Raw genomic sequence first — 25,722 nt, forward strand, 5'->3', positions numbered from 1 at the left:
TATTATAAATGGATGTTGTACTTTGTAAAATTCTTTTCTGCATCCATTGAAATGATCATATCAGTTTTATACTTTTTTATTGATATATTGTATCACATCAATTGATTTACAAATACTGAATCACCCTTGCAACCCAGGGAAAAGTTCTCTCTTGATCATGGTGAATGATATTTTTAAAGTATTGTTAGATTCAGTTTGCTAATATTTTGTCTAAAACGTTTGCATCTATCTTCTTCAGAGATATTGGCCTGTAGGTTTCTTTGTTTGTATTGCTATTATCTGGTTTTGGCTTCAGGATAATGCTGGCCACATCAAATGGACTTAGATATTATCATTCTCATATTTTTTTGGAATAGTTTGAGAAGATATTAACTCTTCTTTAAATGTTTGGAAGAAATTGCCTGGGAAGCCACCTGGTCCTGGTCCTGCACTTTGGTTTGGTGTTTTTTTTATTGAAGATTCAATTTCATTGTGGGTAATTGGCCTGTTCAAGTTTTCTATTTCTTTCTGCTTTAGTTTTAGTATGTTATATGTTTTTAGGAACTTATCCATTTGTTCTATGTTGTCCAAGTTGTTGACATATAATTTTTCATAATATTATTACAGTTTTGTTTGTATTTCTTTGATGTTGGTTTCTATTTATCCTCTTTCATTTGTGATTTTGTTTATGTGAGTACTTTCTCTTATTTTTGTCTTTTTTTATATGTCTGGATAGATGTTTATCAACCTTGTTGATGTTTTCAAAGAACCAGGTCTTGGTTTCATGGATCTGTTCTATAGTTGTTTGTATATTGTTTATGTTTGTTGTAATCTTAATTATTTCCTTCTTTCTCCTGGTTTGGAGAAACCTGGTATGGTTTTTGTAGGATTTTTCTTACTTCTAGTGTTAGACATGTATTGCTATGAACTTCCCTCTTAGAATCAATTTTGCTGCATCCCAATGATTTTGGATCAATGTGTTTTTATTTTCATTTGTTTCCATGTAATTTTTTATTTATTCTTTGATGTCTTAGTGAACCATTCACTGTTTTGTGGCATGCTCTTTCTAGATTTTTCTTGTGGTTGATTTTCAGTTTCATAGTGTTGTGGTTAGAAAAGGTGCATGTTATGACTTTGATCTGTTTGAATTAGTTGAAACTTATTTTGTGGACTAATACATGGTCTATTCTGGAAACTGTTCTATGTGCTCTTGACAAATATGTGTATTTTACTGTTTTAGGATGGAATGTTCTGAATATATATGTGAATGCAATCTGGTCCAATGTGTCATTCAAAGCCATTGTTTGCTTGTTGTTTGTCTTTTTTGATAACCTGTCCATTGATGTCACTGGTGTTTTAATGTCCTCTACCATTGGGGCACCTGGATGGCTCAGTCAGTTAAGCATCCTACTTCAGCTCAGGTCATGTTCTCACAGTTTGTGAGTTCGAGCCCCACGTAAGGCTCTGTGCTGACAATTCAGAGGCTGGAGCCTGCTTCAGATTCTGTGTCTCCCTCTCTCTCTGACCTTCCCCCACTCACACTCTGTCTCTGTCTCTGTCTCTGTCTGTCTCTCTCAAGAATAAATAAACATTAAAAAAATTTTTAAAAATAAAGTCCTCTACCAATTGATTGCATTACTATCAATTATTTACGTTTGTTGTTTACGGTTTCATGCATTTGGAAGCTTCCATGTTAGGTTCATAATATTTACAATTGCTATATCTTCTTAATGGATTGTCCATTTATGAATATATAGTGCCCTTCATGGTCTTTTGTTACAGTCTTTGTATTAAATTCTATTTTGTCCAATATAAGAATTACTTGTTTGACTTTCTTTTGACATCCATTTGCATGATAAAATCTTCTCTATACCCTCACTTTCAATCTAAAGGTGTTTGTAGATCTGAAAGGAGGCTCTTGTAGGGAGCATATAGGTGTGTCTATTTTAGTATGTACTCTGTAACCATATGTTTTTGATTGGAGCATATAGTACATTTACATTAAAAGTAATGTTGATATATATGTATTTATTTATATTTTGTTGCTTTGTGTATTTTTTGTTTTTTTTTCTTCTGATATTTTCTTCTTTTGCTGTGTTTTGTGGTTTGTTGGCATTATTTAGTGATATACTTGGATTTCTTTCTCTTTATCCTTGCATATATATTACTTTTTTTGATTTGTGGTTACCATTACGTTTGTCTATAAAATCTTCTGAGTATAGGAGTCTGTACTAAGTCTATGGTTGCCTACATTTGAACCAATTATTTATTCCTTTCACCCACGTTTTAGGTATATGGTGTCATACATTACACTTTTATTTTGTGACTTCCTTGAGTGATTTTTTACAGATATACTTATTTTTACTACTTAGGAGCTACCAATTTTTATACTTCCAATTTTTATATCACTTATGGTTTTTTTCTTTCCACTTAAAAAGTCTCTTTTAATATTTCTTGCAGATATGGTTTAATGGTCATTAACTGCATTCGTTTTTGTATGGAAAACTATCTCTCCTTCTATTTTGAATGATAGCCTTGTTGGGTATAGTATTATTGGCTGTAGATTTTTCTAATTCAACACTTTGAATATACCATGCATTTCCTTTCAGGCTTTCAAAGTTTCTGCTGAAAACTCCCTGATAAACTTAGGAAGTTTCCTTTTTCTGTAACTGTCTTCTTGGTGTTTTTATAATATTTTCTTTATCACTATATTTTGTTATTTCAATAATATATACATTTTTAATTTCATTTTTAATTTTTTAGAGAGAGATAGCATGAGTGGGAGAGAGAGGCAGAGGGAGAGAGTTAGAGAATCTTAAGCAAGCTCCCTTCTCAGTATGGATCCTAATGCTGTCCTCCAGACCATGACCCTGGGATCATGACATGAGCCAAGATCAAGAGTCAGATGTTCAACCTAGTGAGCCACTCAGGCACCCTGTCATTTTAATTATGTCTTTTTTTCAATATGAAATTTATTGTCAAATTGATTTCCATACAACACCCAGTGCTCATCCCAACAGGTGATCTCCTCAATGCCCATTGCCCACCCACCCCTCCCTCCCACCCCCCATCAACCCTCAGTTTATTCTCAGTTTTTAAGAGTCTCTTGGTGTGGATCTGTTTTATTTATTTTGTGGAAGGTTCTCTGTGCCTTCTGTATCTGGATATCTGTTGCTTTTCCAGATTAGGAAAGTTTTTAGCTATTATTTCTTAAAATAAATTCTCTCTTTCCTTTTCCTACTCTTTTATTCTGAGGCCCCTATTATGTGAATATTATTATGCTTATTGCACTCAAATAAAAAATTACATAAAGAAAAATGAAAATGAAAACACAACAGTCCAAATTCTCTGGGATGCACCAAAAGCTTTTCTAAGAGAGAAGTGTATAGCTATAGAGGCCTACCTGAAGAATCAAGAAAAATCTCAAACAACCTAAACTTACACCTGAAGGAGTTGTAAAAAAAAACAAAACCCAAAACAAACAGATGGAAGGAAATAATAAATAATAAAACATAAATAAATGATACAGAAATTAAAAAAACAAACAAGTAATAAAACTGATAAATAAAACCAGGACCTGGTTCTTTGAAAATGTCAACAAAAAGATAAATCTTTAGCCAGACCCATAAAGAAAGCAGAGTGATGATTCAAAGAAACAAAATCAGAAATTAAAGGAGAAACAATAATCAATACCATAGAAATACAAAGAGCCGTATAAGAAAGTTATTAAAAATTATATACCAACCAATTGGCCTACATAGAAAAAATTTATAAATTCCTAGAAATATATAAGTTTCCAAAACTGAAACATGAAGAAATAGAAAATTTGAACAAATTACCACCAATGAAATTGAATAAGTAATAAAAAAAACTCCCAACAAACTGAAGTTCATGACCAGATGGCTTTACAATTGACTTCTACCAAAGATTTAAAAATACCTACACCTATTCTCAAATTGTTCCAAAAAATAGAAAAAGAAGGAAAAATTTCACATTCGTTCTTTGAGGCCAGCATTAGCCTAATACCAAAACTGGATAAAGGCACCACAAAAGAAGAGAATTACAGGCCAATATCTCTGATGAACATAGATGCAAAAATCCTCAACAAAATACTAGAAATATAAATCCAACAATATATTTAAAAAATATTCACCACAATCAAATGGGATTTATTTCTCGGATATAAGGTGATTCAATACTCACAAATAAATCAATGTCATATACCACATCAATAAAGAACGTATAAGAACCATGTGATCATGTCAGTAGGTGCAGAAAAAAACATTTGACAAAGTACAATATCCATTCATGATGAAACTGTTAAAAAAGGTTTAAAAAACAGTTCTACATAATCAAGGCCATATATGAAAAACCCACAGCAAACGTCACACTCAAAGAGGAAAAACTGAGACCCTTTCCCCTAAGGTCAGGAACAAGCGAGGATGTCCACTTTCAACAATTTATTTCAACATAGTACCATAAGTTCTAGCCACAACAATCAGAGAGCAAAAAGAAATGAAAGGCTTCCAAACTGGTAAGGAAGAATGTAAAATTTTCACTATTTGCAAAAGATATGATACTTACTATATAAAAAAAGCTATGAAGACTTCAAAAAAACTAGCATAACTGTAAATGAATTCAGTAAAGTTGCAGGACACAATATAAATGTACAGAATTCTGTAGCATTTCCATACAGCAATAATGAAGCAGCAAAAAGAGAAATTGAAGGAAAAATCCCATTTACAATGGCACCAAAAGTGATAAAATACCTAGCATTAAACTTAACCATGGAAGTGAAAGACCAGTACTCTGATAACTCTAAAACATTGGTGAAAAAAACTGAAGACTTCACTAATAAATGGAAAGACATTTCATGCTCAAGGATAAGAATAAATAATAATGTTAAAATGTCTATATTATTCAAAGCAATCTACAGCTTTAATGCAATCCTTATCAAAATACCAGCAGCATTTTTCACAGAACTAGAACAAGCAATCCAAAAATTTGTACAGAAACACAAAAGACCCCAAATAGCCAAAGCAACCTAGAAAAAGAAAAGCAAAGCTGGAGGTATCACAATACCAGACTTCAAATTATATTATAAAGCTTTAGTAACAAAAAGAGTATGGTACTGACATAAAAATACACACATAGATCAATGGAACAGAATAGAAATCCAGAAATAAACACACAATTTTATGGTCAATTAAGCTTTGATAAAAATAGCAAGATATGCAAAAGGAAATACTGTCTTGAACTCTCTTCTCTAGTGTTGGGAAAACTAGACAGCAACACGCAAAAGAGTGAAACTGGACCAATTTCTTACACCATACACAAAAATAAATAAATAATGGATTAAAGATTTAAGTGTTAGACCTGAAATCATAAAAATCCTATAAAAGAAAATAAGCAGTAACTTCTTTGACACCAACTGTAATAATGTTTTTCTTGTTATGATCTCTGAGGCAAGGGAAACAAGAGTAAAAATAAACTATTGGGGAACCATCAAATTAAAAGTTTATGCATAGCAAAAGAAACAACAAAAAAAAAGTAAAAAATAAAACCCAATGAAATGGGAGAAGATATTTGCAAATGACATATCTGATAAAGAGTGTCTAAATATATAAAGAACTTATATAACTCAACACCAAAGAAACGAATAATCCAATATAAAAGTGGGCAGAAGACACTAACAGACATTTCCTCAAAGAAGATATACACATAACCAACTGACACATGAAAAGATGCTCGACATCACTCATCATCAGGGAAATTCAAAACAAAACCACAATAAGATATCACCTCACACCTGTCTTGATGGCTAAAATTAAAAACTCAAGCTACAACGTGTTGATAAGAATGTGAGAAAAAGGAACCTTCATTCACTGTTGGTGGGAATGAAAACTGATGCAGCCACTCTGGAAAATAGTATGGAGGTTCCTCAAAAAGTTAATAATAGAACTATTCTATGATCCAAGAATTTCACTACCAGGATTTTATACAAATAATACGAAACCACTAATTCGAAATGATGTATGCAACCTTATGTTCATTGCAACTTTATTTATAATAGTAATACTAAAAAAAGAAAGCAGGAATAGCCATACTTAGAAAAAACTAGACTTTAAAATCAAGACTATAACAGATAAAAAAAGGAATTATGTAGCAATTTAAGTCTATCCACCAGGAAGTTCTAACAATTGTAAACATTTAGGAACCCAAATTGAAAGAACCCAAATATATAAATCAATTAATCACAAACATAAAGAAACTGATTGATAATAATAGTAGGGGACTGTAACACCCCACTTACAACAATGGACAGATCATTTAAGCAGAAAATCAACAAAGCAACAATGGCTTTGAATGACACACTGGACCAGGTGGACTTAACAGATATATTCAGAACATTTCATCCTAAAGCAGTAGAATATACATTCTTCTTGAGTACACATGGAACATCCTCCAGAATAGATCACATACTGCTCACAAATCAGCCCTCAACAAGTACAAAAAGTTTGAGATCATACCATGTATATTTTCAGACCACCACACTATGAAACTCGAAATCAAACAGAAAAAGAAAATTGGAAAGGTCACGAATACTTGGAGGTTAAAGAACAATCTACTAAAGAATGAATGGGTTAAACAAGAATTTAAAGAGGAAATTAAAAAGTACATGGAAGCCAATGAAAATGAAAACACGACATTCCAAAACCTCTGGGATGCAGCAAAGGCAGTCATAAGAGGGAAGTATATAGCAATCAAGACCTTCCTAAAGAAGGAAGAAATGTCTCAAATACACAACCTAAACTTACCACTGATGGGGATAGAAAAAGAATAGCAAATACAGTCTAAAACCAGCAGTATGTAAATAATAAAGATGAGAGTAGAAATCAATGATATATATAAAAAAAAGAATAGAACAGATCAACGGAAGAAAGATGTAGTTTTTTTAAATTAACAAAACTGATACCCCCCCCAGCCAGATTTATCAAAAAGAAAAAGGCAAGGACCTAAACAAATAAAATCACAAATGAAAATGAGAGATCACAACTGACACCACAGAAATACAAACAATAAAAGAATATTATGAGCAATTATATGCCAACAAATTGGGCAATCTGGAAAAAATGGACAAATTCCTGGACATATAAACTACCAAAATTGAAACAGAAAGAAGTAGAAGATTTGAACAGACCCATAACCAGTAAAGAAATTGAATCAGTAATCAAAAATCTCCCAACAAACAAGAGTCCAGGGCCAGATGGGGTTCTGGGGAATTCTGCCAAACATTTCAAGAAGAATTAACACTTTTGAAGCTGTTCCAAAAAGATAGAAATGGAAAGAAAAATTACAAACTCCTTCTCTGAGGCCAGCACTACCTTAATTTCAAAGTCAGACAGACTCCACTAAAAAGGAGAATTACAGACCAATATCCGTGATGAACATGGATGCAAAAATTCTCAATAAGATACTTGCAAACCAAATCCAACAATACATCAAAAGAATTATTCACTGATATGCTATCATGTGCAATTTATTCATGGGCTGCAAGGGTAGTTTAATATGTGCAAATCAACATGCTGACTCATATTTTAAAAAGGATAAAAAACACATGATCCTCTCAATTGATTCAGAAAAACTATTTGACAAAGTAAAACATCCATTCATGATAAAATCCCTCAAGAAAGCAGGGATAGAAGAAACATACCTCAAGATCATAAAGCTCATATACAAAAGACCCGGAGCTAATACATCCTCAATGGGGAAAAGCTGAGAGCTTTCTCTCTAAGGTCAGGAACATGACAGTGATGTCCACTTTCACCACTGCTGTTGAATATAGTGTTGGAAATCCTAGCCTCAACAATCAGACAACAACAACAACAACAACAAATAAATAAAAATAAAAGGCATCCAAACTGGCAAGGAAGAAGTCAAACTTTCACTCTTCACAGATGACATTATACTCTACGTGGAAAACCCAAAAGACTCCACCAAAAAGCTGCTAGAATGGATACGTGAATTCAGCAAAGTTGCAGAATATGAAATCAATGTACATAAATTATTTACATTTCTATATACCCATAATGAAGCAGCAGAAAGAGATATCAAAGAATTGATCCTATTTACAATTGCACCAAAATCATACAATACATAGGAATAAACCTAACCAAAGAGGTAAAATCAGTATGATGAAAACTCCAGAAAGTTTATGAAAAAATTGAAGAAGTCACAAAGAAATGGAAAAACATTCCATGCTCATTGATTAGAAAAACAAATATTGTTAAAATGTTGATAATACTCAAAGCAATCTACACATTCAATGCAATCTCTATCAAAATAAGAGCAGCATTCTTCACAGAGGTAGAACAAACAATCCAAAAATTGATATGGAACCAGAAAAGACCACAAATAGCCAAAGTAATGCTGTAAAAGAAAAGCAAAAATGGAGGCATCACAATTCTGGACTTCAAGATGTATTACAATGCTGTAATGATCAATCAGTATGGTACTGGCACAAAAACAAACACACAGATCAATGGAACAGAATCAAGAACCCAGAAATGGACCCACAAATGCATGGCCATCTAATCTTTGACAGAGCAGGAAAGACTCTCCAATAGAAAAAAGAAAGTCTCTTCAACAAATGGAGTTGTGGAAAATGGACAGTGGCATGCAGTAGAATGAACCTGGAACATTTTCTTACACCATACACAAAAATAAACTCAAAGTGGATGAAAGATTTAAATGTGGGGCAGGAAACCATCAAAATCCTAGAGGAGAAAACAGGCAGCAGCCTCTTTGACATGGGTCCTGGCAACACTTACTAGACATGTCTCCAGACGCAAGGAAAAGAAAAGCAAAATGAACTATTGGGATCTCATCAAGATAAAAAGCTCTTTCACAGTGAAGCAATAAAAAAAACTAACAGGCAACCAGGACACCTGAGTGGGTCAGTTGGTTAAGCGTCGTCTGACTTCAATTCAGGTCATGATCTCACAGTTGTGAGTCCAAGCCCCACATCGAGCTCTTGTGTTGACAGCTCAGAGCCTGGAGCCTTCTTTGGATTCTGTATCTCCCTCTCTGCCCCTCCCCCACTTGTGCTCTGTCTCTGTCTCTCTCTCTCTCAGAAGTAAATGAACATTAAAAAAAATAGCCAAACTCTGGAAATAGCCTAAACAGCCATCTACTGACAAATGGATAAAGAAGAAGTGGTGTGTGTATGTGTGTGTGTGTGTGTGTGTGTTTGTGTGTGTGTGTGTATAGTGGAATATTATGTATAACGGAATATTACATATATAATTATATAATGGAATATGACTCGGGGATCAAAAAGAATGAAATCTTGCCATTTGCAACAAGAATGATGGATCTAGAATGTATTATGCTAAGCAAAATAAGTCAGTCATAGATAAATGCCATATGATTTCACTCACATGTGGAATTTAAGAAACAAAAGGGTAAGGGAAGGAAAAATAAGATAAAAACAGAGAGTGAGACAAATCATAATAGACTTTTAAATACAGAGAACAAACTGAGGGTTGCTGGAGTGGTGTTTGGTGTGGGGATGGACTAAATGGGGGATGGGCATTAAGGAGGGCACTTGTGGGGATGAGCACTGGGTGTTATATGTAAGTGATGAATCACTCAATTCTACTCCTGAAACCATTATCACACTATATATTAAGTAACTTGGATAAAATAAAATTAAAAATATATCTTTATTTATCTATCTAATTATGTCTGTATATATGCATATATATATATGCAAAACTATGTAACCAGCCCAAGTTCCTATTGATAGATGAATGGATAAATAAAATGTAATATTTATATGTACACACACAATGGAATATTATTCAGCCATAATATGAATGAAATCTTACCATTTGCAACAGCATTGATTGATCTAGAGAGTATAATGCTAAGCAAAATAAGCCAGTCAGAGAAAGAGAAATATCATATGGTTGCACTCATATGTGGATGTTAAGAAACAAAACAGCAAACAAAGAAAAAAAAAGATATACCAAAAACCAGACTCTTAACTATAGAGAACAAACAGATGGTTACCAGAAGGGAGGTGGGTAGGGGAATTAACTATGCTGGAATTAATGAAATAAAATAAAATTGCTTCTAAATACAAGAAAAGAAAAGAAAAGAAGAGAAAAAGAAATTGGATGATTGGATAAAAACTTAATGTCTGTTTTAGATTGGATGGTGAGGACGTGAAGAGATGACATTTAAGATGATTCAAGGATAATGAACAATACAGGACTATCACAGAAAAAAGAAAGGAATGCATTCAGACTGATAAATGGATTAAAAAGAATTAAAAGTTTAGGGGCGCCTGGGTGGCTCAGTCGGTTGGGCGTTTGACGTTGGCTCAGGTCATGATCTCGCGGTCCGTGAGTTCGAGCCTCACATCGGGCTATGGGCTGACAGCTCAGAGCCTGGAGCCTGTTTTGGATTCTGTGTCTCCCTCTCTCTCTGACCCTCCCCTGCTCATGCTCTGTCTTTTTCTGTCTCAAAAATAAATAAATGTTAAAAAATTTTTTTTTTAAAATAAAAAAAAAGAATTAAAAGTTTAAATGTATTAAAAGTTCAACATTAGTGATACTAGAGAGAGAAGTTTTGGTAAATGAGCAAAAGGTAAAAAAAAGATAAACAAAGAGGGAAAGAAGCCTAAGAAAAAAGAGAGCACAAATTGGAAATACAATAGATTAGTATTGAGGAAATGAAAAACAGTGAAGCCACTTTGGCAAGCAGTTTTTTATAAAGTTAAACATACACTATTGTGATGACCCAGCAATTTCACTCCTAGATGTACCCAACAGAAATGTAAGCATATGCTCACACAAAGAGTTGTACATAGATGTTCATAGTGTTATGCCCAGAATTCGTGATCCCCAAAGACCACCAGGGAGCCGAGTCCGATGCAAAAGCAAAGAGCCTTTATTCGAGCTAGTTCAAGCTCAGTCCCCTACCTGCACTGACGCAGCAGTGAGCTACCGGAGAGACAGAGCGAGTTTCATAAGCACAAAGGCTTTATAGGGATCTAGGGGCAGTTGGTGGGGTAATGGTCATGGCCTTAGCTGATTGGCTGAGGAAGGGTCGTGGCCTCAGCCGATTGGCTGGGGAAGGGTCAGAGTCCCGTCATGCAGGTTGCCAGGCGTGGTTTGATTGGGAAGTTTGAACGGGTGAGCAGGAAGTTACTCAAGGGGAGGAGGCGTGGTCTGAGGTTTGAGCAGGAACTTCTGTGGCCATGTTGGGGACATAGTCACTCAAGATGGAGGATACAGAACAAGATGGAGGACACAGAACAATATGGAGGACACAGACTAAATGGAGTTGGCCCTAGGTCTGCTCTTTCAATAGCAGCCTCATTCAAAGTAGCTAGAAAGTGGAAACAATCCAGTTTGAAAAACCAGTGAATGAATGAACAAATGATAGTTCAGACAATAGAGTACTATTCAGCAACAAAAGGAAAAAACTATTTATGCAATCTGGGTAAACTGTAAAAGTATATTCCTTAATGAAAGAAGCTAAATTCAAAGGATACATATCATATTATTTCATTTTTGACATTCTAGAAAAGGAACACTTATAGAACAGAAAAAAGAAGTTGTCAGGGACTGGCATAAGAAGTAGTTTTGACTTCAAAGGAGTAGCACACAAGAATTTAAGGAGTAATTATGCATTTATCCATACCACATAGAGTGTTTTTTGCTAAATATACCCTGGAGTTTCTAGACTCTTATTTTTTAGAAAAATTAGATAACCTCAGAAGAAAAACCTTTGTTGCCAGTTGGCATATTTCAAATTAATTTGATTAATCCATTTTCCCTGAGCAAAAAAGCAAGTCTGAATATATTGAAAATGTGACAGATAAGTTAATGGAGGTGAGAAGATAAAATGGTGGATTAAAGTATCTCCAGGGAAAAATGCACTCTGGGAAGCCTATGGAAAATATCAACTATCCTAATCCATCACATTTCTCAGGCCAAACAACAGAAACCATGAATTTAGGCCACTAAGGAGCTATGTTTGCTCAATATTAAATAGTAAGAGATGTTGCCTAGGAGTTTCTAAAGAATTGATCATTGAACAGTTTGAGAGTAGCCCAGGACATGACTAGAATTTAACTGTGCTGACATAAAAGCAAATATGAGAGAAAGATCGTGAAAATACACAGCTCAAAAAAACACAGTGGCCTCTAAGTAAATTAAGCTATTTGCATTGATCATGACCATGTGGGCCTTACTACCTTCATTTATAAAATTAGGATAAAACCTTACCTGCTAAGGATAGGAGGCTAGATTAGATAATCTCAAGATTATCTTCTTGCTTCAAGTTTCTTAAATCCTTTGCTTTGTGGAGAGAAAATTGTCTTCTGAGTATCAAACACTGAACTGATTATATAGGAAAAATAAAAACCAATGAACATGATAAAAGACTTACAGAAAAAAAAAACATGTTTCAAAACTTCTCTTTAGGAACTACAGATAGAGGTTAATTTTGCCAAAGAAGATTTACAGAAAAAAAAATCATTTTCTTTGAAAAAAAATGTTGATGAATGGTGTTTGATGTTTTGAAAACCAAGGGAAGATCAATTTTATCTTTATCCTATTGTTATTGACAATGGGATCTCAGGGCAACAGAATGATCTGTGCTATCATTGCAGACAATAACATTTAGTGCACATTGGATTAGGGCAGGAGACACAATTATCTAGCCAACAGTAACCTGATAGATGGTTAGGAATACCAAAGCAGAAGAAATACAATTTATAAAAATATAAAGCTATTTTGAAAAATGTAAGAAACACCATCAAGTTTTTAAATTATTATTTTATTTTAATTTCTGTATATTGTGTGTATATGTATCTGTGCGTATATACATATACACATATTATGTACGTATACATTCATTTTCATTTCAGGTGTACAATATAGTGATTGAACAATTCCGTACATCACCCAGTGCTCATCACGAGTGCACTCCTTAATCCCCATCACCTATTTCATGCATCCCCTGCACCCACCTTACCTCTGGTAACCATCAGTTTGTTCTCAATAGTTAAGAGTCTGTTTCTTGGTTTGTCTCTCTCTCTCTTTTTTTCCCTTGCTCATTTTTTTTGTTTCTTAAATTCCACAGATGAGTGAAATCATATGTTATATGTCTTTGATTTATTTCACTTTACATTGTACTCTCTAGGTCCATCAGCATCATTGGAAATGGCAAGATTTCATTCTTTTTCTTATGGCTGAATATCATTCCGTTGTATATTTTATCAGACTTGCTTGGGGTGGTTGACAAAGATTTCATTTGTTAAATTTCAAAACTAAAATCTAGACCTCTACAATGTTCTTCATTCAAAGGAAATATCTGGATAGTGAGGAATTATACATTATTTATGCAGAATTGTGCTTATCTGGGAATGAAGGTCAGGCTTTTGACAACCTCACCCACTAAGAAGGCAGCCACAAAACTGGAGTTAATAGGGAAAACTTTGAAATATCCAGAGATAGAGATATTGCCAATTCTGCAAAATTTGCTCAAAAACTATTGACTTAGGGTTATGTGAAAAACATTGTTTCTAGCTAAATAAGTTTCCTCATTATCTGGTTTCTCCTAGCAACTCTGATCTTGGCCCTTATTTGATTGTGGATAAACCCAATGAAAAAAGACATCTGACAATAAGGAAAAAGAGATGTCATCAAGTTGAGAACTATAATCAGGGAGTCATTTAACCTCGAGACCCAGTTAGGCAAACCACAAAGCTATCTAGGGGATCACAACATGATGGCGTGGCACAACTTACATAGCGATTAAGGACTCTGCATCAAACAGAAGAAAAAAGGGGTTAGATTAATTTTACTATAATTCATTTACCTGTTTATTAAAGCTGTAAGGCAAATGTGATACATCTTAACATCCTACCTAAACTGGTCAAATGTTCTAATATTTTGATACTTAAAGGGAAAAATGTAATCATTCATGACACCACTAGATCAATAAAGCTTTCCTCTTCATTGGAAGTCCTCTATTTGCAAGGCTTATTTAGGGAATAATTTAATTCAACAATGTGTTACCACACACATTATAGTTATATAGTATATATAGTATAACACAGTATTGTTATACACATCATATACAAAAAAAAAAAAAAAAAACATGAGCTAGAGGCTGAAGAGGGAGGTATTCCAGATTAAAAAGTCAGACTCTGGTCTCTAGTAGGGGATACAGACATGGAAACATGTAAGTAGTTCAATAAAGGGTGAGAAATGTTGACAGAAATTTAATGTGCTGGGCAGTAGGGAGATGAAGAGGTAAGTTTTGCATTCTCTCTAAAGAAGATATGGGAAGGCCTCCTGGACTAGCTAAGATTTGAGCAAGGTCTAAAAGACTGAGCAGATGCAATGTATAGCAATTTAATAGAAGTACATGGTAAATTTAAACAAAAGCAAACATTCTGGTGTAGTTTGGATAAAACAGAGACATGGTCAGATAAGACAGGAAAGGTAATTGAAGATGGCCTTGATTTCCAAGATGAGATTTAATTTTGTTTTACAGGCAATTGAGAGCCATTAAAAGTTTTTGAGCAAGAGAATAATGGAAGGGAAGCTTTTCTTGAGAAAAAATGATCTGGGATGGGAATTTGTCATAGCCATTCAGAAGAAAAAGGAAAACATATAGGCTTAAATTAGGACAGTGATAGTGGTAGAAGAGTGGACCTGTATACAGTATCATTTTTTTAATGTCCAGGAACAACAAACCATGAATTCTATCTTCTAAAAATAATTTATCTGGATTTTAAAAACCTGAATCCTGTAATTTATAGGTTGCAAGTCCTCTTAGAAATTATAGCCCAACCACATTCATGGGATAAACCTGAGATCTAAATGGGGAAAGGGAGTTACCCGAGTCACATGGCTTGTTAGTGGCTTTTGAATTGTCAAAGGTAAGGTAACAGGTGATCATCATGAAAATAACCCAAGAATGGCTCTGTATGGCCAAACCCAGATGTACAAAATGCCAAACATTGTAGTGCATCAAAAATTAAAAATACACGTAGTCATCTTAGTTTTGTGTCTAAATTAGACAGCATTTTAAATGTTTAAGGATCAATGGAGAGCCTGTGGCTCATGTTTGAATCTTGAAAAACATCTCAGGCAACTTGGTCAACTGAGATTTATATCTAACAGCATACTTTATTGCAGAAATATTTGGCAAAGAATGTGGTGACTTTTCTTGGTGTCATTTGTTATCTTATCTTACCTATTATAACATTAGACAACTCATTCAAAATTTTAAGTTTTTGTGGCCTACTGTAAATGAGGACCCGCGACACTTCTCTGCAGCAACTGAGCCTTTTTTCTGGGGTTATAGGTGCATCACATCCAAATTCATACACACATATAAGAATATTTTTTAGCCATAAAAAGAAGGCTTATTATCTCATTGAAAATACATAACAGGTTATCCAACCTAATGGCTACTTCTTTTTTGTATGATGTTGCAGCTCTTTTATACACATAGTTTAAGTGTCCAAAAGATATTTTTATCAGTGAGAAAAAAAAAAAAAGAAAATCCTGCCATTTGTGACACCATGGACAGACCTTGAGGGCATTATATTAAGTGAGATAAGTCAGGCAGAGAAAGAAAAATACCATGTGATCTCACTTATGTGTGGAATCTCAAACAAAGCAACAACAAAAGAGAAGAGATTGGTGGTTGACAAAGGCAGAGGTTGGAAGGTGGGCAAAATAGCTGAAGGGGATGAAAAAGCATGGTAACTACACTTAATAATGCTATATTGTATATTTCAAAGTTGCTAAGAGTAAATCTTAAAAGTTCTCATGAGAAGAAAAATTTTGTAACTATGTGTGGTAATGGATGTTAACTAGACTTATTCTGATGATTATTTCACAATATATACATATGTGGAATTATTATGTTGTACACCTAAAACTAATATGTCAATTATATCTCAAAACAATATTAAAAAATATCTAACTCCTAGTGCTTCTGCTTTATGCCCAAAGATCCTTTTCATAAGAGACAATACTACCAGATAATTAAAAATTAGGAATCCAGACTGTATGAGTCACTTGGGTCTCATATTTTTTCATCTATGAAATAAGACCTAATATCTTTTTTCCCCATGCCTTGCTTCCTTCTATTTTTAAAATTTTCACTCAAATCAAAGTTCACTTTCTGAATTAAGTTATCCTGTCTGAAATTTAAATTCACTCCTCCCTCAATATTACATATTTCCTCTTTCTACTCTATTTGTTTCACTGTAAGACTTATCACTACCTTACATGTTATATATCTTACTTGTGTCATTACTTTCCATTTCATCCACTAGAATATAAGCTTTACTAAAGAAAGCAGTTTTGTACATTTTGTTTCATGAGATGAACCTAGAAAACTCTCTTACATTGTAGGTAATAAATATTTGTTGAGTGGAAGAATGAATAAGTTTCTTTCTATTTCAAATACCAGTGAACTTATAAAATTATACAATCTTCTCTTAAGTAACATTTCTGGAAATGATTACATTTTTGGAACTAGGTATATATGTCTTTGAACATTATGACATTTTATAGTCAATGTGTGCACTATATTTATACTCATTTATACATACTATTTGTATTTTGAAAGTCAGAAATGTTTCTAGTATCAATTTTTCCAACATATTGATAATAAAATATAACCTTTATCCAATACCAATTGTTTGGTCAGAAATGCAACCATTGAAAATGGCAGAGTAATATGGAGATCCTGGGATTGCCTTGTTTGAACATAGCAAGATAAATATCAAACCATTTTGAACAACTAGGAAATCAGTCTGAGGATTAACAGAACAATTTGCATAATTTGAGGGAGAAAACACAGCAGTTACATGGTGCAGAGAGGTGAATTGGGGGAGAGAAGAGCCGGGTGCTGCAAAGGGGAAGGAGCCCTTTTCATGGAGAGGAGAAAGAGAGAGCAGTGCATCAGGTTTGCACAAGAAAGCACTCCCCCTGAAAGCAGCTAGAGATAAAGAGTGAAAACAGGCATAGGAGCAGAGGGAACTGCACAAGAAAACTGTTCCCCAAAACCATCGGTGGGGGGAAAAGGAGAGGGTTTCAATACTGCCAGGTTTTTAGAAACATCTGAGCACATAGTCTGAAGTTTTAGAGGTCAGTACCAGGTGGTGTTTTGGCAAAGAAGCTGGGTGGAGGGCCAGGAGTGGGCAGTGCAGTCTGAGGATTCCCTGGGTCACAAGGGGAGAAGCACTTCCCCCCCCTTGGAGTGCATTTGGTAGAAGTGATAAAGCCTCTCTGCAGGCCAAAGACCAGGCAAGCACCATTAAGCTGCCATATTCACCCATATAGGAACAAAGATGCCTGATGAAGACAGCAAACCCTGGCGCTGGCTGTGTGTTGCAATTTACCATAAACTCTGAGCTGCTGCCACTTTGTGGTCATGTGACCATTTCCTGGGAGAGTATTTCATCAGCCACAGTGCAGAAAGACCTTCCCCCAGAGGATCACTGCCAGTCTGAACCACAGGGGTCTCTTAAGTGTGATGTTTTGAAAGTCATGACTGAGATAAAACTCTGGAGGGAAGCACTGCCTGGTAAGTGGACAGCTTGGACACAGGGGGAAGCTGGGAAGCTGACAGAAGCTGGAGACACAGGAAGGGTTATTGATCACACATCGGTGAGGGCACAAACTTCCTGCTCTGGAGAGTAGTGAGGTGGGCAAAGCCATTTCGAACAGTAGCCCAACATGGATCAACCCCAATGAGCTAAACAGCACCACCAAGTAGAGAACAAAAGTTGTTACACCAAGCCCCCCTCCAAACCTCCATCCTTCAGGCACATCTCTACTAGGGCAAGTTGGCTTGAGAATCAGTCTCAAAAGACCAACACAAATTCATTCCATGAGCTTAGTCTACTGACCACAGACTGCTGCCAGATTTCAGCTCTAGGGGAAAATGGACCTAGTTTCATTTTTTTCTTTGTTTATTCTCTTTAGTTGTTGTGGTTGCTTCTGTTTTTGTTTTTTATTGTAGTTGATATTTTTCTTTTCTTTTGTTTCTTGGATACAGAAAGAGGAGAATTGCTAATCTTTTAAGTTTAATTTTATTATATATATTTTCTCTTCTTTCCTCTTTTCCATCAAGCTTCTCTTAACAAGCAGACCAAAACACATTTAGGATCTAGCTTCCTTTATTTTGTATTTTTAATTTGTATTCTATTCTATTATTAATATTATTATTTATTCTTCCTCCAAAATGACAAGACAGAGGAATTCACCTCAAAAAAAAAAAAAAAGAATGAAAAGAAATGACAGCCAGGGATTTTATCAATGGAGATATAAGTAAGATGTCAAACTAGAATTTAGAACAATGATTTTAAGGATACTAGCTGGGCTTGAAAAAAGCATAGAAGACACTAGTGAATCCACTTCTGCAGAGTTCAAAGACTTAGGGATCTCAGTGACTTATTAAAACATAATAACATTTGTATCATAGGAGCCCCAGAAGATGAAGAGAGAGAAAAAGGGGCAGAAGGTTTATTTGAGCAAATTATAGCTGAAAACTTCCCTAATCTGGACCAGGACACAGACATAAAAATCCAAGAAGCACAGAGAACTCTCATTAAACTCAACAAAAGTTGCTGATAATCAAGACTTATCATAGTCAAATTCACAAAATAGACAAGAAAAGAATCATGAAAGCAGCAAGGGAAAAACAGTCTTTACACTACAAGGGAAGACAGATCAGATTCATAGCATACTTGTCCACAGAAACTTGGCAGACCATAAAGGAGTGGCAAGATATATTCAAAATGATGAATGGTAAAAAATATGCAGCCAAGGATATTCTATCCAGCAAGGCTGACATTAAGAATAGAAGAAGATATATAGAGTTTCCCAAACAGAAACTAAAGGAGTTTGTGACCAATAAACAAGTCCTACAACAAATTGTAAGGGTCCTCTTTGAGTGGAGGGAAAAAAAAGGACCAAAAGCAACAAAGACCAGAAAAGACAAGAGAGCATTACCAGAAACACCAACTCTACAGATAACACAGTGGTACTAAATTCATAACATTCAATAATCACTCTGAATTTAAAAGTACTAAATGCTTCAAGCAAAAGATGTAGGGTATCAGAATGGAAAAAAATACCCATCTATAAGCTGCCTACAAGAGACTCATTTTAGACCGAAAGATAGCTGCAGATTGAAAGGGAGGGGATGGAGAACCATCTATCATGCTAATGGACATCAAAAGAAAGCCTAGTAGCATTACTTATATCAAACAAACTAGCAAATAAAGACTAAAGCCAGCAGGCAAGGGAAATAATAAAGATTAGAAGAGAAATAAATGATATAGAAACAAACAAACAAACAAACAAAACCCACAGTAGAACAGATCAATGAAACTAAGAAATGGTTCTTTGAAGGAATTAACAAAATTGATAAATTCCTAGCCAGACTTATGAAAAAGAGAAAGGACCCAAATAAATAAAATCAGAAATTAAAGAGGAGAGGTCACAATTACACCACAGAAATACAAACAATTATAAAAGAGTACTATGAAAAATTATATGCCAACAAACTGGACAATCTAGAAGAAAGGGACAAATTCCTAGAATCTCACAAACTACCAAAAGCGAAACAGGAAGAATTAGAACACTTGAACAGACACATAACCAGCAAAGAATTTAAGTCAGTAATCAAAAAACTTCCAACAAACAAGAGTCCCAGGCAAGATGACTTCCCTTGGGGAATTCTACTAGACATTTAAAGAAAAGTTATCACCTATTCTTCTCAAACTGTTCCAAAAAGTAGAAATTGAAGGAAAACTTCCAATCTCATTCTATGAGGCCAGCATTACCTGATTCCAAAACCAGGTAAAAATCCCACTAAAAAGAATTACAGACCAATTTCCTTGATGAATATGGATGCAAAAATTCTCAATAAGATACTAGCAAATCAAATTCAACAGTATTTTAAAAGAATTATTCACCACAATCAAGTGAGATTTATTCCTGTGCTGCCGGGCTGGTCAACATTTGGAAATCAATCAACATGATACACCACATTAATAAAAGAAAGGATAAGAAATATATGATTCTCTCAATAGAGTCAGATAAAGAATTTGGGACAAAATACAACATCTATTCTTGATAAAAACCCTGAATGAAATATGGATAAATGGAACATAGCTCAACATCATAAAGGCCATATATGAAAGACTCGCAGCTAACATCATGCCCAATGGGGAAAAACTGAGAGCCTTTCCCCTACAGTCAGGAAGAAACCAAGGATGTCCACCCTCTTCCTATTCATAATAGTATTGGAAGTCTTAGCCTCAGCACTCAGAGAAGAAAAAGATATAAAAGGCATCCAAATTGCCAGGAAGAAGTCAAACTTTCATTATTTGCAGATGACATGATTCTGTATGTAGAAAACCCTAAAGACTTAACCAAAAATAATTGCTAGAAGTGATACACGATGTAAGAAAATTGGCAGGATACAAAATCAACATAAAGAAATCTATTGCATTTCTATACACTAGTAATGAAGCAACAGAAGGAGAAATCAAGGAATCAATCCCACTTGCAATTGCACCAAAACCCATAAAATACCTAGGAATAAACTTAACCAAAGAGGTAAAAGATCTGTGCTATGAAAACTATACAGCATTGGTGAAAGAAATTGAAGATGACTCACAAAAAAGGAAAGACATTCCATGCGCATTGATCAGAAGAAGAAATACTGTCAGGGCGCCTGAGTGGCTCAGGCTAAGTGTCTGACTTTGGTTCAGGTCATGATCTCACAGTTCATGGGTTTGAGCCCTGCTCCGGGCTCTGTGCCAACAGCTCAGAGCCTGGAACCTGCTTTGGATTCTGTATCTCCCTCTTTCTCTGCCTCCCCTGCTCACATTCTCTCTCTCTCTCTGTCTCAAAAAATAAACATTAAAAAACTAAAAAAAGAACAAATAGTGTCAAAATGTCTATCCTACCAAAGCAATATACACATTTAATGCAATCCCTATCAACATACCAACAGCATTTTCCACAGAGATAGAAAAGGCAATCTTAAATTTTCTTTTAAAATTGTTATTTAAATTCTAGTTAGTTAACATATAGTGCAATATTGGTCTCAAGAATAGAATTTAGTGATTTATTACTTATATAACACCCAGTACTCATCACAACAAGTGCCTTCCTTAATACACATCACCCATTTACCCCATTCCCCTGCCCACCTCCTTCTATCAATCCTCAGTTTGTTATCTTTTTTTATCTATAGTTAAGAGTCTTTTATGCTTTGCTTCCCACTCTCTTTCCTTCCCATATGTTCATCTCTTTTGTCTCTTAAATTCTGCATATAAGTGAAATTACATTCTATTTGTCTTTCTCTGACTGATTGATTTAGCTTAGCATAATACACTCTAGCTCCATCCATGATGTTGCAAATGGCAAGATTTCATTCTTTTTGATGGCTGAGTAACATTCCATCGCATATATATATATATACCTATCTTCTTTATCCATTCATCAGTCGATGGACATTGTGGCTCTTTTCATAGTTGTTAATGTTGCTATAAACATCGGGGTGCATGTATCCCTTCAAATCTATATTTTGGCATCCTTTGTGCAAATACCTACTTGTGCAATACTGGGTTATAGGGTAGTTTTATTTTTAAGTTTTTAAGAATCTCCATACTGTTTTCCAGAGTGGCTGCACCAGTCTGAATTCCCACCAGCAGTGCAAAAAAGGTTCCCTTTTCTTTGCATCCTTGCCAAAATCTGTTTTTCTTGTGTTGTTAATTTTAGCCAATCTGACGGGTGTGAGGTAGTATTTTCTCGTGGTTTTGATTTGTATTTTCCTGATGATGAGTGAAGTTGAGCATCTTTTCAAGGGCCTATTTGGCATCCTGATGTCTTCTTTGGAAAAGTGTCTACTCATGTATTCTCTCCATTTCTTCACTGGGTTACTTGTTATTAATTAATTAATTAATTCATTCATTTAAGTTTATTCATTTATATATCTTTGAGAGAGAGAGAGAGAGGGAAGAGCAAAGTGAGAGGGAGAGAGAGAATCCCAGGCAGACTCAGCACTGTCAGTGCAGAGCCTGAGGTGGGGATTAAGCTCATGAACTGTGAGACCATGACCTGAGCCAAAATCAAGAGTCTGATGCTTAACCGACTGACCCACCCAGGTGCCCCTGGGTTACTTGTTTTTTAGATGTTGAGTTTGATAAGATCTTTATAGATTTTGGATACTAACCCTTCATCAGATATGTTGTTTGCAAATACTTTTCCCCATTACATAGGCTGTATTTTACTTTTGTGAGTGTTTTCTTTGCTGTGCAGAAGTTTTTATCTTGATGAAGTTCCAACGGATATTTGTTTTTGTCTCCCTTGTCCTCGGCAACATGTCCAGTAAGAAGTTAACCTGGCTGAGGTCAAAGTGTTTGCTGCCTGTTTTCTCCTCTAGGATTTTGATAGTTTCCTGTCTCACTTTTAGGTCTTTTTTTTTTCATTTTGAATAATTTATTTTTGTGTATGGTTGAAGAAAGTGGTCCAGTTTCATTCTTCTTCATATAATAGTCCAGTTTTCTGAACACCATTTGGTGAAGAGATTGTCTTTTTTCCCATCAGATATTCTTTCATGTTTTGGCGAAGATTAGTTGACCATAGAATTGGGGGTCCATTTCTGTGTTTTCTATTCTGTTCCATTGATCTATGTGTCTGTTTTTGTGCCAGTACCATGCTGTCTTGAAGACTACACCTTTTTATTATAGCTTGACATCTGGAATCGTTATGTCTTCAGTTTTCTTTTTCTTTTTCAGGATTTCTTTGGCTATTCAGGATCTTTCGTGATTCCATACAAATTTTAGGATTGTTTGTTCAAACCCTGTGAAAAATTCTGTTGTTATTTTGATAGGGATTGCATTAAATGTGTAGATTGCTTTAGCTGGTATAGACATTTTAACAATGTTTGTTCTTCTAATCCATGAGCATGGAATACTTATCCATTCCTTTGTTTCGTCTTCAATTTATTCAATTTCATCAATGTTCTATCGTTTTCAAAGTATATGTTTGCGTTTTCTATATACAGTATCGTGTCATCTGCAAATAGTCAAAGTGAATTCTTCCTTGCCATTTTGGATGCCTTTTATTTCTTTTTGTTGCCTAATTGCTATAACTGGCATTTCTAATACTATGCTAAATAACAGTGGTGAGAGTTGTCATCCCTGTCACACCTGTCAGAATGGCTAAAATCAACAACAGAAGATACAAATGTTGGTGAGGATGTGGAAAAATGAGAAATCTTTTGCAATGTTGGTAGGAATGCAAACTGGTGCAGCCACTGTGGAAAACTGTATGGTATTTCTTAAAATTAAAAATAGAAACATCCTAAGATCCAGCAATTGCACTAGTAAGTATTTGCCCCCAAATACAAAAATACTATGGGAAAGGAATACACGCACCTTCATGTTTATAGCAGCATTATCTACAATATCCAAATTATGGAAACAGCCCAAATGTCCATCAAATGATAAATGGACAAAGAAGATGTGGTATGTATATATACTGTAATATTACTCAGTCATTAAAAAGAATGAAACATTGCCATTTGCAATGATGTGAATGGAGCTAGAGACTGTAATGTTAAGCAAAATAAGTCAGTCAGAGAAATAAAAAGAGCATTTGATTTTGCTTATATGTGGAATTTAATAAAGAAAACAGATGAGCATAGGGAAAAAATGAGAGAGAGGGGAAAACCAAGAAACAGACTGTTAACTATAGAGAACAAACTGATGGCTACCAGAGAGGAGGTGCGGGGGGGGGGGGATGGGTTAAACACATGATTCAGATTAAGTAGTGCACTTGTTATGAGCACTGAGTGTTTAATGGAAGTGCTGAATCACTAAATTGTACACATTAAACTATATTACACTGTATGATAACTAACTGGAATTTAAATAAAATCTTTAAAGAAAATATATGTCTCTGTAAATGTATATGTAGAATTACATGGAAATAACTGTATGTGAAACTCATTGAAATTATATCATGTATAAACTATGGTTCGAATAACATCTTTCATTAAGATGTAAGTTTTTCTAAAGTATATGTAGAATCATATGGGAATAGCCATATGCTTAAGTCATTGAAAATACACTGTGTATAATATGTCCTACAAGTAACATGTTTCATTAAGATGCAAAAACAAGAGCTAGAAAATATCAAGTCAAGAAGCTAATAGAAGAAAAGAATTAATAATGATTAGAGAAAAATATAAATTAGAGACTAAAACAACAGAAATGATCAAAAAAACTGAGCTGATTCTTTTAAAAGACTAAAAAATTAATAAACCTTTAGCGAGACTCATCAAGAATAATAGATAAAAGACTCAAATAAGTAAAATCAAAGATGATGGAAGAGAAATAACAACTAAAACCACAGAAATACAAACGATTAAAAGAGAATACTATGAGAACTTACATGCCAAAAATTGGACAACCTCAAATAAATGGATACATTTCTAGAAATATATAATCTTCCAAAACTAAATAAGGAGGAAATACAAAATTTTAACAGACCAGTTACTGATAATGAAATTGAATCAATAATCAAAAATTCCCCACAAACAAAAGTCCACAACCAGATATAGTCACAGATTAATTCTACCAAACATTTAAAGGATTAATACTTATTGTACTCAAACTATTCCAAAAAACCAGAAAAGGAAAGAAAGTTTCCATACATTCTATGAGAACAAGATTACCTTAATATAAAAACCAGACAAACACCACACACACACACACACACACAATTACCAGCTAATATCCCTTTTGAACACAGATGCAAAACTTCTCAACAAAATATTAGAAAACCACATTCAACAATATATTAAAATAATTGTTCGCCAGAATCAAGTGGGGTTTTCTGAAGATGCAAGATATTCCAATATCCATGAATCATCAATGTGATGACACATTAACAAAATGAAGGATAAAAATCATGTGATCATTTCAACAAATGCAGAAAAAAGATTTGTCAAAATTCAACTTCCATTTATGATAAAACTCTCAACAAAGTGGGTTTAGAGGGTACATATGTCATCATAATACAAGCCATATATGACAAATCTACAGTTAACATCATACTTAATAATGAAAAACTGAGAGCTTTCCTCTAAGATCAGGAATAAGAAAACGATGTCTACTCTCACCACTTTTTAAAGTTTATTTATTTATTTTGAGATAGAGAGAGGGCAATCAGTGTAGGGGCAGAGAGAGAGGGCAGAGAGAATCCCATGCAGGCTCTACACCTTTGGCACAGAGCCTGATGCAAGGCTCAAACTCACAAACCATGAGATCTTGACCTGAGCCAAAATCAAGAATCGGATGCTTATCTGACTGAGCCCCCCAGACACCCCATATTCTCACCACTTTTATTCAACATAGTACTGGAAAATCCACCCACAACAATAAGACAAGAAAGATAAATAGAGGAATTCAAAATAGTAAGAAAGAAGTAACATTGTCACTATTTTCATATAACATAATACTATACAGAAAAAAACTAAAGATTTTAACAAAAAACTATTTAAAGTAATAAATAAATTCAGTAAATTGCAGAATACAAAATTAATACACAGAAATTGGTTACATATTTATATACAAGTATGGAGGAAGCAGAAAGAGAAATTAAGAAAACA

The 25,722-nt window shown here is 34.5% G+C and overlaps 1 protein-coding gene across 5 annotated transcripts in view; it reads right to left on the reverse strand.

Annotated features, from left to right (window-relative positions):
* CYSLTR1 (cysteinyl leukotriene receptor 1) overlaps positions 1–25,722 on the reverse strand; it is a 179,041-nt gene that overhangs the window by 150,204 nt on the left and 3,115 nt on the right. For 2 of the 5 annotated variants that reach the window (XM_053202519.1, XM_053202517.1), the window contains exon 2: positions 12,279–12,392. The exons of the other annotated variants lie outside the window; for them this stretch is intronic. The gene's annotated coding sequence lies outside the window, so the exon portion shown is untranslated. The remainder of the gene's footprint in view (positions 1–12,278; positions 12,393–25,722) is intronic. 5 annotated transcript variants of the gene reach the window in all.

Source organism: Acinonyx jubatus, chromosome X (genome assembly GCF_027475565.1).
Source record: "Acinonyx jubatus isolate Ajub_Pintada_27869175 chromosome X, VMU_Ajub_asm_v1.0, whole genome shotgun sequence".
NCBI classification, from domain to species: Eukaryota; Metazoa; Chordata; class Mammalia; order Carnivora; family Felidae; genus Acinonyx; species Acinonyx jubatus.